Source organism: Aythya fuligula, chromosome 13 (genome assembly GCF_009819795.1).
Source record: "Aythya fuligula isolate bAytFul2 chromosome 13, bAytFul2.pri, whole genome shotgun sequence".
Lineage (NCBI taxonomy): Eukaryota > Metazoa > Chordata > Aves > Anseriformes > Anatidae > Aythya > Aythya fuligula.
The window spans coordinates 8511324-8522736 of record NC_045571.1 but is presented as its reverse complement, the minus strand read 5'-3'; positions in this window follow the sequence as shown (position 1 = coordinate 8522736).

The window sequence follows — 11413 nt, the reverse complement described above, 5'->3', positions numbered from 1 at the left end:
TAGAGCTGGCTCTAAGGTACGTCTGCAGGTGAGCCATCTTGCCAAAATAACGAGACCTCCCACCACACATGATGCTTAACCACACTGTCAACTCCGCTCAGAAAAGCTCTGCTGTCTTCAGTTAATCTGTAATCATCAGATCTTTCATCATGGCACGCATATCTCAGCAATTGTGCTCATTACAAAAACCACCATGGCATAAATAGGAAACAATGACATGTTCTTTCCTTTTCCTACGATACTGTGGGGTTGAGAACTTGGTGCGACGCAGGTCATTCAGCCAGCTAAATATTAGAGGAAGATGTATGGCGACATGCCAATCAGTGCTTTGAAAAGCTCAGCCTAGGTGACTAGGTTTGTTAAAAAGTATTCAAAAGCCCCAATTACAATCAGTTAAAAGCAATAAGCATGCAAATTATTTTAAAACAAACTTTAATTAATTTCAGCATATGTTTCACTTAGGCTGATTAGTCAAATCTGATTTTCTGAAAAGAAACAATAAACATCTGCTAATGATGATTTACATATTACTGCTCACATGGCCTGCAGTGCGCTCGGTGCTGATGCAGGTTCTGCATCAGAAAAGAGATTTTGTGCTGTGCCAGCTGCCCCCAGCCTGCAGCCAGCAGGTACGGAGCACGACAAAAATAATTCTTTTCTAAAATGGCTAGAATTGCCCTAAAAGATTATGATGGTGCTTGTGTGAACAACTGTCCCACTAATAGCTTTCCTTTCCATTACACACTCTTTGGGTAAGAAACAGGTAAGGAAGCCTGAAGACTGGACCCAGAGAACTCCAAGCTGAAGCTCTCCACAGTCTGACCTTGGTTCAGACCTGTCCTCTAAGATGCCAAGTGAGAATTTATTCAGCCAGCTGCATTCAGAACAGCAAGAAGGGCTTAACAAATTGTTCAGACCCCATTTCCACTAAAATCAGTGGAAAAAAAGTATCAGCTGCTACGAGTGCCTAACGTAGCCAACACAATTGCCTATTCTCCGCTCATTATATAGAGAGACAGGATGTGATAATCCTGCATAGTCAGGAGGATAAATCCCTCTTTACGCCTGAGACTCCACTGTGGGAGGCCCGAGTACAGCCCCCTCATACCTTTGGGGCTGCAGCTCACAGTAATGTAAATATTTAAAAGTCCATGCCATTTTACATTCACGAGGCTGATAATAGAATAGTTTTAATATCCTTACAATGCCAAATCCAGATTAACACAATAATAGTGGCTCCCAAGCAGTTTATTAGCACTCGTACCCAATATGTAGTAATCCTAGAGAAAAAAGAAAAAAAAAAAAAAAAAAAGAAGAAGAAGAAAAAAATTTTAAAAAAGGGAAAAAGAAGTCCTGCCAATGTATACTGCACACCAAGCTACAGGATGTTGTATTCCAAGAGTTATTTCAGTTGTAGAAACCATGTGGCTCCATTACTTGGCATGAAGAGAGGATAAAGAGAGAATGGTCTATGACAGGTGTTGCTTTAAATATTTTGAAGATATGCATCAGGAATAGTTCATAAAAGTGCTTCCAAAGTAGCTCTTACACCCACTGGGCTTGGCAGTCCTCACTCTTAAAAAACATGAACTTGGCGCAGCAGCCTCCTAAATCTTTTAAACTAGCTTAATCCTCGAAACGTGCACTCAGCTAGATGGGTGCATTTATCTGAAACTCACTTATTTACAAGCAACGAAAACATGAAATTGGCTAGTCCCAGAAGGCAACTTTGTACTTCCCAACTCTCCCGCTTTCATAAATCAACCCATTCAAGAGGGTGCCACATTTGTTTTTTCCATTCTCACATTCTGCCTGAACAATCGTTCCCCATTTAATGCCAAAGATGATCCTCTGGAGATGGCTCCGCATGATTCTGTGATTTCTAGCTCCTGGGGGACTAAAAGTGCATGTGTCTTGGCAGACACCAGGAGGTTTGCAAAATCTGGAGTTCTGGGAATGTTTCAAAGGAGGTTTCTTTACCAAACAATGCTTCTGCTATGTGGGTGCCTAGTGTGAGTGATAACAGTAGGATCACCACAGCTCTGCTGCTTCCCTCTCCACAGAGAGCAACCCAGAGAGTGGGAAATGGAGCTGTGCTTCAAATACATGCTCCTTTGGTACCCATACTGCTGTGGATGTGCAGGCTCAAGTGCCCAGACAGAGAGGTCTCATCACAACCACCATGGCCAGCTATTTTCAACACGGCATTTTTAACACTTTCTGGGTATACTAAATCTGCAGAAGGTTCTTGCATCTCCTCCATGGGAAGGGAGAGCAGTCTTCATTCATTAGACACAAAGAATTCACTCCTCCAACTTTCTTCCCAGTTTGATGAAATAAAGGATTCTCCAGGGTTTCTCATTAGCATATTCACTCGTGTGTCCTTCCCCCATTGTGCTGTTTCTGCATAACAAAGTGTACAGTAGCCAAGTATCACCCATATGTGCTTCAGCTTTAGGGTTCAAAATTATTATCGAACCCTCTCCCTAGTGAACTCCTTCCAGAAACTACACTAACCCAGCAGAGATCACTGGTTTGTGACTTCAGGGACGTAGCCCACCTTGGAGGAAGGAAACAGTGGTGCAGCAAGAGATCAAGGCTCACAGCCTGTAGCTGAAAGCACCATCACTAAACCAGCCAGACCTGGGGCAATCTCACAGCCTCTCCATGCTTCTTCTGTGACCAGGAGAGGATGCCAGCTGGTTTCTACCAGAAAAAGAAAAGTAAGCAGCTATTGCAAGGTTAAAACAGTTCATGCAAAGATCGGAATTTGGTTGTTTGTTTGTTTTTTTTTTTCTTTTTCTTTTCTTTTTTTTTTATAATACGGCACATAAAATCAGTGAAAAGAAAAAGGGTGCTTTTCTCATCTGCCCAGCAGAATGGCACATTCATAAATGCACTTTCATTTGCCTTTTTACACCAAATTACCACCTGTCACCGGATCATTTCAGCCCCAGGACTACTACAGGGATTTCCCTTTATTCTTCAGCTTTTAAAGATTGTCAGGTACTGGATTTAAAACCGCACAAAGAGCAGCACCAGGCTTGAGAATGCAGTCAGGCCCACAGAAATAGGAAAGAATCTGTTTCCACAGAAACTTTGAGAAAAGGAACAGCAGCTCTTCATTCATTCCTGCATCTACTTTGAGGTCTGGAGTAAAGATTTACTGAGAAAATGAGTTACATGTGAATATACCAGATGATGAGTCAGAAAAGCTCTGGGCAAGAATTCAGCAAACTTCAGTTTTACCAGTGCTCATATGCTTCTAAAACAAGATCCTAAGGAGCTTGTTGTTAGGCACAGGGGAAAATGGGCACGCTGAATATGTGGCTTTTGTCAGCCAGCAAACTGGATATGTGTATGAGATGGAGGTGGCTTCTCACAGATCCTACTTTCCCTGAAATAAAGCGGTCCCCAAATTTTGTTGGCTTGGGAACAACTGTGAACATAAACCATCCTGCCAGAACCTCAGACATTTCTCATCCTGTCTGCATCAGTTTGAACTTTTTAATTCCCTCTTGACACAAGCAACACTGGAAGGTCTCAAAGGCAACACAAGAACCCTATGTTGTGAGAGATGGGTTCTTTTCTGACAGGTATTAAATTTAACACCTCCAAGCTCCTCTGGAAGAAGTGGAAGAGGGGAAAAGAATAAAATATACAACGTGATAGCAAAGCTCCTTGTCTTTGAAAGCAAAACTCCCATCCCGTGCAAAGAATATGAAGGAAACAGATGTTCCCATGTGGAGTTTAATGGCTAGATTGCTAACGGGATAACATAATTTCTCCTGTCTGTATGTGCCTTGCTCAGACTAGTACAGCAAAACTTCCTCCTCCTGAATTAATGATCCTTTATTATGGACAAGATTCCAGCAAGCTTGAAGTAAAATAAGCAGAAATACCCTCACGTCACTTCTTCCATAAGTGTCCTGCACAAGAAGCTACAAAAATAGTCCACGTGCCCAAGGGAGCATGGACACCTCCCTCTGTAGGTGTCACTTCCTTTCTGGAAGTAGGAATGCCCTGTCCTTCCAAAGACAGGATGGAGATGAAGAGGTTTCTGACCAGCCTCCCTTCCAGTCTAGTGACTCTATAAGCAGTTACGTTTTGGGGTTCAAAAGCTCACTTCAGTCACAAACCCCAGTTACGTAATTGAGTTTCCACCAAACTGACTTGAAGTGTCCTTACTCCACTAGAGCCAAGACTTCAAAAGCCTTAATCTGTCAGACCTCCCCAAAAGCGAAGGGTACAACACTAATCCCTCTGTGCTGTGCCATGTTTTCCTCACTAATCTGCGAGGCATTAATGGACAGAATTTGGTCCCCAGAATTTCAAAACTGAGAATTTACCACAACGAATATACACCTTTCTCTTGGTTTTTCACTTTAGGTTTTGAGCAATTGTATCGGGTACTTTTCAGGTCAGTTCCTTTGCTCTCAAGTTAACCCTGATTTCTGTCTAACAAATAAAAGGAGAGAGCACCAACTACATTGTTGGGAAAGTCAGTAGTTAAGAAGCACCTACGTGACCATGTTATGTCTATGAGAGCTCCTAGAAAAAAAGGTCACCGTGTATTTATCTGGCTGCACACTCCGTAGGAACCGTGCTCTATAAGAAGTGCTTTTAGCAACAGTTAACATTTTCAAGACAATATGTCAGCTAACGCTAACCTTTGAGAGGAGGGTTCAAAGAAAGGTTAAGGCAAGTTAACCTAAATAGCTTAGAGAAATAAAGAGAAGTGTTGGAGGTAATTAATACTTGAGAGGGAATAATGTAAAGGATGAGACAGACTTATTTGAGGTTGGCCAAGTGCAATGTACTACAAGAGGTAATAGCTTTAAATTAAAGAAGGGCAAGTTTAGATTAGATAACAAGAAAAAACTTTCCAAGAGGAACAGTAATTCAGCAGCACAGCGGTCTGAAGAGAGGAGCTGCGCAACCATTATCAACAGACACATTCCAGCCGACGCCAGCTAGCACTCTCAGAGGGAAAATACCTGGGATAAACCACAAGAGATCCTGGCGATTTGACTCAGCAATCTATAAAGACCATTCCAAACCCAACATCTATGATCCTGTGATTAACACACACATCACCTATTAATCTTACATGTTTCAATGGCTACCACTTCCCATTTGTAGCATACCCACCTGACATAGATGGATGGTGGGTTGCAGAACCATAATGTAGCCCTACAATGGATTATTGGTCTGATCCTCCCCTTAGCCATGCATCACGTCTCACCTCATATATGTTATTCCCTATACAGTAAATTTGCAAAGACCGGCTCCCACCCCCAGAAAAGCCAGATGCAAGAACCAAGCTGGAAAAGCTAAAAATGTTTCAGGTATTCATTTAGCGGCGTGTTTAGCTGACCACAGTTTGTAAATGTGCTGAAATGTTTCAAAATGAAAATGACTGGATCTCCTAACAACATGCCATCAGCTCTTATTTTATGAGTTTATTTGCCATGATCTTTATAATTTTGAAGGATTAGTATTTCCTTCCTCAATCATCTAATTTTCCTCCTTTTTCTTCAGCCTACAGTATGATCTGTTAACCTCTTCTTTATTTGAAAGGGCAATTGTTGAACTGAATTTCAAAAAGATTTGATGACTTCTGGCAGGGAAGAGAAAATACGAGATGTTGCATAGTCTGAAAGAGGAAACAGCATAGGATCTCATCTGTCACACAGTATACCATGTAATTAGCAGAAGCATTGTTTCACTCTGATTAAAACCATATTCCAGCAGAACAGTTGTTCTGCTGTGCATGTCTCTAAACCCAGACGTTCCCTCAAGAATAAAACTTCTCAGAAAAGTGCAGGGAAGTTGAAGACATCCCACAGGAAACTAGTAACGGGGTCCAAAAGTACAACGGCTGTGCTCAGCGAGGGTATCGGTGGGGCAAAGCACTGCAGGATTAGGTCCAGATCAGCTGTCATATTTATGTGCTAAACCACCAGTGAAATCTGAGAGACACTGATCCATGCCAGGCTAGAAAGACATGGTCAGAAACGGAGATGTGAAATTAGGGCTCCTGGCTTTTCTTCCCAGCTTCACCATCGACTTCCCACAAGACTGTGTGCTTAACAATAATTCAGTGCAAAGGTGACATCTATAAATCACACATATTCCCAAAAAGTTGCCAAATATATTGTCAAAAATAGTTCTTTCTAAAGTATTTATCACCCAGTCTTCTTACCTCTCTGCTTACCAGATCCAGGTATGATTTCCATCACTGAAAGGTTTGAGTAATATATCTAGCTATATTAGTCAGACCAAAAGATTAGTGGCAGGAAATTGTCCAGGGTTCAACAGCAGCATTTAATCTTACAGCTGCAATGTAAGATTCTCCCATCCCTCCTCTCAACAGGTTAATTCATGAAGGTTTATTGATGGTCACAGCGATGGTGGGCTCTGAAAAGGCAATACAATAAAAAGGGACTTTATAGAGGAACCTTAAGAGAAAAGGAAGAGAAAAACATTGATTCCTGCAGGCCCTCAGATAGACCAAGTCTGGATGAATAGAATTCAGCTTGCAGAAAATAATAAATTGAATGAAGTTGAGTAAAAGGTAAATTTCATTTCTGCAGAGAAACTCAGAGACCACTGCTACAGGCCAAGAATATCCTAACATGGCACCTCATCACATGTCTCTGCTAAAAAAAAATGTTGCCTTTACAACATTTATTGCCTTAGAACAGGTGTCACGTTCTGCCTGAGTCAGTCGTGCCACCGTCCTGTCATTCTCTGTGGAGTGTTTCACATGCTCCACTTTGTCCTTAGAGTAACTAGAAGCCTTCACAGGAAAATGAAAGGAAAAAAATAAAAATAAAAAAATAAATAATAATAATAATAATAATAATAATAATTAAAAAAAAAAACCACCTGACAGGTCCAAGTTCCTGTGGCAGGAACCAGACAGACTTCCCGATCTGCCCAGGGAATCAGAAATCAGTTCTAAAGCACAAGACTCTGTAAGTTAAATTAACTTTCCTTTGAGGCAAAAGAGCTGGGGAGAGTAGTAGTAAATATGGTTGTCTTCAAAGACCACATGACCACACATTTGCCAAAAGTTTAATAGAGCTGAGTTGGCTATGAAGTATGAGCTGGATATTTGACGAGGTTTCGGCTCATCAAAGGAATAAGGTATTTAGAACAGCTGTCCTACAGGGACATGAAACCATGCTCACTTTAAGGTGGAGCTTAATAAATGAATTAAAGAAATTGCAGGACTCACTTATCTGCCGCCAGATCTTATTTGGGGAAATAAAGCTTTCTTGTAAGTCATCAGGTTGCTTTCTGGCATCAGTTTCAGTGATTTCTAGCAATGGTACAAGGTGATCTGCAATTTCTAAGTCCTGCCACAGATCAGGTTAAAGGTTACCTGTAATGTAGTCTTCCAGAATAAAAGCTGTATTTCTGGTTATAATCTGTTTAGACTTTGCCTATAAGGTCGGGGTTTGTTGTTTGGGTTTGTTTTTTAGCTGTTGTTCCATCATCTATCTCGAATGCTAAATGCCTTGCGCTACACTAATCAAAGGTAGGAGTCACACAAGCATCAGATGATAACATTTCAGATTTCTTCATGAACTATCCCAGCACCAACATGCCCCACACATCTCAGCAGCCCCATAGCACCCCTTGGTGCCCCAGCCACCCACCCCACACTTCCCTACATCCATGCCCACCACCAGTGCCATTCACCTTGCTGCTCCGACCATGAAGCCCATGAGACACTTTCTCCATGCCTGAACTGGGCGCTGGCTTCATTCAGCTCATCTGTCCCAGCAAAATAGTGGGAGTGACAGGACTTTTTTTAAGAACTTGTCTGCTATTGCCACCTGTGTCTGGGTGTACCTGATGTTTGCCCAGGGCCCTGGCGACTTCATCGTGGGTGTCTGTGTATCTGCGTGCCTTGCAGGGTACAGCCAGGGCATTGCAGACGTCTGTTTCAGGAGAAGAAAAAAAAATCAGCAAAAAATTGCCTCTATCTGTAGCTGTTGGGAGCAACTGTACATCGCACACACATACATCTGCATGTATAATTTCTCTAGATGAGTGTGACATTTTGCCTGCTCGGCTGCACGAGCCCTTGCCAGTCATGCCACGAGGAGCTGCCTGCAGGAAGCTGAGATCAAAACCCACCCGCTGCCTTTCGTCCCTCGTCAGACACCAAAGGCATTCCCACTCCAGAACGGCTTTCTACAAGCCTTTTATTAATCCTGCGCAGTTCTTGGGTGACTGAAATTACTCAGTTTCTAGCTTGCTGTCTCACAATTCGCAGGAGCTTATTATTAATGGCCCAGTAAAACAATGTACAGCCTGTTGTATCTTAATTCAATAGTCAGTAATGACCAACTTAGAGAGATCGTTTTAGACCTATGGGTTTTCTAAGGCCTTTTGAAGGTAATGGCAGTAAAATATGCATATCTTAATGTTACTTGTGGAAGGCAGAATATAGTGGCAGTATAAGCAATAATACAGCACCGTGTAATAAAAATTGAAAATTCTTTTCCCTAAGTGTAAATATAAAATACCTCTGGGGGACATATCTAAAGGAAGAGTGTTTCAATAACACATAGTTAAACTTAAAATTATATTTTTCAAAGCTATCCAAGTATAGTCTAATAAATAAACCATAAAATAAAACAACATTTTACGAGGAAGACTCATACTGTATTTCAAGCTTTTTGCCACTCTTAAAATCATTATTTAATATGGACAGTTTTAGTCACAAAATTTCAAGAGTTTATTCAATATCTTTTATGTGCTTTACAAGGTTATTAGAGAATTTATTTTCTCTTTCCCTTACAGATTGGAAGGTGGGCAGTGATATATGAGCTTTCACATTTTATTTATTCACCAAACTGTTCCAGATGTGATCCCATCATTTATCCACTGACACATCAAACCTGCTGCGTGACCTTTACAGTGACCTCTTTACAACATTTGCTTTCATGCTCTTAAAGTTATAGCAGCTTAACAGTGCTTGCTTCAGTGGGAAGACAAGAGAACTGATACTGGGGGGGGGGGGGGGAGAGATGTGGCTATAATTTAAAAATAATAAAAATTTAATTCATCTCCTACAATATGAAAACTAAGTCCAGGTGGTAAACTATCCAGTGGAGTTATATTCCCAGAAACGTTTCAATCATATTTTACTCCAAACAGTATTTCACTCCATGGACTTTGGATGTACTGGATTTGCACAAGCTAAATTTAGCAGGCACTGAGTCTTTCTCCATTTTTGTGATTCGTCACAGCAATAAGCATTCTTGGGGTGATACGCCTTTCATTACCATACATCAGCAAACAGAATGAGGGCCCATCAGCAGTTTTCCTTCTTAAAGGGAAAAAATTACTTACAGTGCATCCAAATTTTCCATTAACTAAAAAAAATCTGCATCATTATGACCTTACCATTATGAAAAAAATAAAAATAAAAAAAAGAATTTTGGCATCATGTCTCGGGGAGTCAGTGAGTATGAGAAATTATTTCAGGTATAGATCATCCATTCCAGCCAGCTCCCAAAGACCAGACCTGGCCAGCTGGGAGTTTCTAAGTCTGGTGAACTTTTCCTCGGTATTTTTTTGTTTTATGTACTTCCACTTTTGGGCTGATACCAGCACTAGACATGCCTCCGTTGTGGTTCATGCAATATTTATGGCCCAAGAGGTAGCAGAGAGTAGCAAGAAGCAAGCACACATGCACATAGCCACACACACCCTCATGTCTGAATCCAGGAGAGTTCCAGCCAAAGGATGAAGCCTTGAGAGAGTAAAAAAGATGCTGTGCACCACCTAACTACCAACTCCCCCAGCCCACACTTTAATTCCAGTTAGAAAAATTCTCACTGACTTAAACAGAAGTGTTCAAACAATGTGTAAGTAAGAAATAAGTAAAACCTGGAAAAAACTGTAGTGAGAACTTATGGATGGCCTCTGGCTTCCCATGTGTTCAGCTCTTTGCTCTACCCACACCCACAGGAGATTCATTTCACAAGAATGCCTGAATTTTTGGATTCTTATCAAAGCAAAACCTGAATTGCCAAACGCTAAAGAACCCCCAACCTTTTCCCTGCCCTCTTCTCCCTCCCCTCTCTGCACTGCCTTGGCCTCTGCCTCGCAGCCAAGTGTGGCTGGAAAGGACTTTCTGCAGCCTCCTGCAGCTCTGTGTTGCTGGAGGAGTGCTCACTGCCCAGCTGGTGCCAATATCCCCATCAGAATTGCAGAGGTGATCGGGTCACCACCAGGCCAGCCCGAGGTAGCAGGTACCTGTGACCACACTGCAGAATCTTAACCCAAACACCAGCTTTGGTTTCAGTGACACAGACCTAAAGCACTGGGCTGAAGCTGAGCCTGTAAGATTTACACTCAAGGTAGAAAATCAGATTTGCTCCTGCCATATTTTTTTCCCTCTAATACCATTTTGAAACCGTTGTGTTTTTTTTGTTTTGTTTTGTTTTTGTTTTGTTTTGTTTTGTATGTGTTGTGTGTGTGTCTTGTTTGTTTCAGGATTCTTGGTGTTTTTTTTTTTGTAGAAGTAAGGAGGTTTCAGAATAAGATCTTAAACAGATTTTTTTTTTTTTTGGAATGTTAGTTCATCAATAATCAAAAAATGACATCAAAGAAAATGCACTTGTTTCTTTAGGCATAAAGCAAAACACAAAGCTAAGCCAGTAGAAAGACAGTGCATTAACCTAATGTTCTTTGAAAACCAATGAACAGTACAAATACTAGATCTGAAGATGCCAGCAGGAGAATATTATGAAGATAGCTGGAAGTACAGCTTCCAGGTTAAGCGATCACAGGAAGATTACAGTAACACCACCACCACCAAGTGATTAATTCTCAGGAAAAAGAAAAAAAAAAGAGTTGCAGCCCTGTTTCGATCACTTCTCTAGTTCATAGACTCACGTTTCAGCTGGATTCATGCTTTAAATAAATAGAGCTGAGTTTCAAAACTTTCTAACCAACCGTCATAAATAAGATTCAAGGGAGCTCCCCTGCTCACTTGCTGTTGCTTATCCGTGCTGGCAAAGGAAATGCAACCGTTGGCTTTTGAAAGCCACAAATTTGCAGGGGTCTGGGGCGTGAGCTGGCAGGAGGATCAGGCTCCTCATGTTTGTAATTGAAAAGGACACGAAGTAATGAAGTAATTTCCCTGTCCCTGCTCTCCATGTTTATCAGAGGCCTGTCTGCAGTAGAGGAAGGGTGACAGGGTAATCTGAGCCTCCACAGAAAACCTGCTTTTTCTCCAAAGTTATTTAGGTTTCCATGAGCGCTGGCAGAATTTTGGAAGGAGTCCAGGCGAATGAAGGAATTTGGCTGCTCTGAAAATATCATACAGGAACTTTAAAAATTGAACTGATTTATGCCCTGTAATGTTTTCAATACTGTATAAATT